Source organism: Mus caroli, chromosome 7 (genome assembly GCF_900094665.2).
Source record: "Mus caroli chromosome 7, CAROLI_EIJ_v1.1, whole genome shotgun sequence".
Classification (NCBI taxonomy): Eukaryota; Metazoa; Chordata; class Mammalia; order Rodentia; family Muridae; genus Mus; species Mus caroli.
In genome coordinates this window covers 121,520,393-121,523,994 of record NC_034576.1, presented here as the reverse complement: position 1 = coordinate 121,523,994, position 3,602 = coordinate 121,520,393, and the positions used below count along the sequence as shown (strand labels likewise).

Below are 3,602 nucleotides of genomic sequence, written 5' to 3'. Positions count from 1 at the left end.
TACGACTGAATAAAAGTGAACTCTTGAGTTCTGTTTATTTCTGAGATTAATGAAAATAAATCTTTGTCACTGGATATCAAAGGATAATGGGAGGCTATCAAGAAAGCACTTGCAAGTATGGTCGGTTCTCCATACATTCAGATCTGGAGCCACCCATTGTGGTAAGCAGAGGTAACTCTGAGTAGATGTGTGTTGTTGACAAGCTGGCAATGACAAGGACCCAATGCTCAGATCCATGAAACATGGCAAAGACTTCCCCAGACTAGCCTCAAGAAAATGGGAGAGCCTTTCCTCCTGGTCTTAATGCAACTGTTGATGGTGTATGAGGAAAGACTCAGTGTATGTTTAGGGTCCTGAGAGATTGTTCCTACCAGGATTAGTCAAACTTGCCTTGCTACTCCCTCTCTTTCACAACCGAGATTTTATTGGTTGTGGAGCAGAGTACAGACATTTCAGTTCTTAGCACATGTACCCAGACTCTAAAGAGTCATATATTGTGTTCATGTATCCAGATTCTGAAGAGCTATACATATGTTCATGTACCCAAGTGAAGAGGCATGTGCTGTCTCTCTTTAACTTTTTCCAGTGATGCTCCAGCCTCAAACTTGGCAAGTTGTTCTTAAGTCTTCACACAACCAAACAAACACCCATAATCCACATTCCACTGAATCCCAATTTCAAGCCACATACAGTATGGACTCAAAATTCCCATCATTCACAGCACATTATCACAACTGTTAGGAAAAATGGACTGCCATGCCCAGAGACTTAGCACTTCTGAGAGGACAGGACCAAGGAGTAGCTTTTTTAGGAAACAGTTCTACTAGAAACATGAGACCAGATATAACTGAAAGTATTCTAGACATAAAGGTACATCTGAGACTCTAAATTGACATTAAGCATGCTTTGATTTGTAGGACATAAGATTGTTCTCCTCCATGGAATGTTATGGCAACTCCCGAGATAGTCACAGCCTCTTTTGATTCGGTATCCTGGTATTTTTTTCATTATTTTTTCTGGTTGTACCTAAAAGTAGATAGATAGATAGATAGATAGATAGATAGATAGATAGATAGATAGATAGATAGATAGACAACCAGCAAATGATTTACCTCTTAAAAATTTATTTAAAATTAAATTAATTATTTATACTTTAAAAATAGGATGAGGTTGGACTACACCCCACCTTTTAAAAGTGTTTCTACAGCTACTGAAAAGCGTGAGCTTACAGAACAGTTAATTAAATGATTCCTCTGGATTGCACAAGAAGGGAGGCAGGGATTGTTGACCAAGGTGATGGATGGCTAGTCAGGCTGGCCTTCTTTTCCACTTCAGGGGCTGGACTCTGGGTTTTTGACTCTCCATTTTCTGTAGGCAGATCTGTGGTTTGCTGGTCAACCACTTCAGTCTGCTGCCCTTTGCTCCCCTCTTCCCCTTTGTTTACACAGTTTTGTCTGATGATTTATCCTTTCCTGTGACCCTTTCCTGTTTCCTGTCTACCTTGGCAGGGGCAAGCTTGAGCAAGAGCAGAGCAACACTTGGGCTCCACCTTTGCTGTTCCCTCCTCATGGACCTTCCTCTTGGGCAATGTGGTGGCATGGGGTGGGAGGCCTGAGATGCCAAACCTGTCACTTAACTGCACTGCCTGGCCACCAGCTCCTGTTGCAGGGGTGGGGTGATGGCAAAACTGGCCTTCTAGACTCAGTGCAATACCGTAACTCTGACTCCTTGTTCAACTGTGTATAATGTTGTGGGGAGCTCACCAGAGATGACTACTCAGACAGTTTACAGGCAACTGAAAGTCTTTATTCCACCTGGCTGTGGCTATATTCAGGAATTCCAAACCAGACCGTAGCCCCAAGGAAGAGAGGACCAATGTCCTGTCTTGCTTGGCAGCCAGGGAACACTTCGTATGAGCAAACAACTTTACAGAAACAAAGATAGGTGGTTAGCTGGAGGGGCTTCTGCACAAGAAGCTAAGTTAGATCTTGAACTCCTAGAATACAGCTAGGTAATTTTCCATGGGAGTCTCCATCATGGAGATGAAAGTCTAGCTAACCCTGAAATGGCCTCAGCAACAATACAAGATGAAGGGACCTCTGCACTGTCTTACCCTGTCACAATAATAAACACATTGAGCTTCCAGGATGCTGTGACTTCTCCATTCAAGAGCTCAAGCCACCTGATCCCAGCTGTTCTGTATCCATATGCCTGCTGTCTCCGCACTCCTTCACTGCCACAGTTTGTTTGACCAGTCTCTAGAGTCATGAAAAGACACAGCAGTCTAGCGACCCATCCTTATCAAAAACATTCAAGAAAAAAAAATATATGCTACCCAAGCCAAAGCTTCATGTCATCCTTCCCTAGACATCATATAACCACTCCTCACACAGCATAGGCAGGACTGGATGTAATGAAAGCCCTCTGAAGAGCTCACTGTGTGAGCATCTCTGACTCTGGAACCCTGGAGCCCCTGGGACAAGTTCTCGGTGGTACTGAGTGGTGACTCTCCTTGGAGAAGGGTGCAGCTCTTTGATTATTCTGTTTGTTTGCTTGCTTTTGCCATGCTGGAGGTTAAAGCTATGGCTTCAGCTTCATATGAAAAGCATCGTCCACCGCTGACTGCAGACCAGCCTTAAGTCGCAGCTCTTTCTGAAGCTTTTGCCTTTCTTCTTGATGAGAAAATTCAGTCATTAATCCAAATTACTAGACCATGAGCAAAACAAACAAACGAAGAAACAAGCAAACAAATAAACAAAAAACCCAAGCCCCTCTTACAGTGTCTGCCACTGCATAGAGAATCTGAACCCACTGAGCCCCAGTGAGCTGAAAGAATCCCAGCTCTCTGCAATGGACATCATTGTTTAGTGTTGGCCTCAGAGCATCGAGCAAGTCTCTGTGCATCACAAGCAGCCCATGGATCCTTCCTATTATTTATGCCAATTCTATTTGATCACAGCTCTCTTACAGGATGGAAAGGCAGTCGTGGAGATGTTGATAAAGCTGTCACCGCAAGATAGAGATAGGAGGTCTCATTAATATTGAGAAAAGAACAAACCCATAAATAAGAGATTATCAAGCAAAATAAGATAGTTTCTCTTCCGAAGTCGGAACAAATCTCCTGTGCAAAGCCATGTGATTTCCCCAGGCATCTTCCCCATCAGCCAGACCTATAGAATATGAATGGTGCAGAGGAGGGAAATTGGTATGCAGAACAAGGAGTTAGAAAATAATTAGAGTCCGGAGGCTCCCTCTGTCTTGCATTTTATCTGGGAAATCACCAAAAGTGGGATAGGAAGGTCCAGACCACACTTTGACCACACTGATGATGTAACCGTGAATCTGAAGAGGAGGGAGAAGTGAGGAGACCATCCCGCTAAGGACAAGTGGCTGAGTTCAGATAGAACAGAGGATCAGCTAAAAGTAACAGTCCAAGAAGGACAATACTTTGTTGTACCAACCTGTTTAGTGATCCATCCCCTGGCACTCTGTGTCATCCTGCCTCCCTCTTATTCTGTGGCTCAGTCACACTAACCAGTGCTCCTAGAGGTGACCCCACTTAAGGCTACTTGACTCCTGAGGCTGAAAGGAAAACACATTTT

General features: G+C 43.8%; 1 pseudogene; it reads right to left on the bottom strand.

Moving 5' to 3' along the window:
• Positions 1-1,240: 1,240 nt before the first annotated feature.
• On the bottom strand, positions 1,241-3,372 carry LOC110298052 (annotated as a pseudogene).
• Between the last annotated feature and the right edge of the window lie 230 nt (positions 3,373-3,602).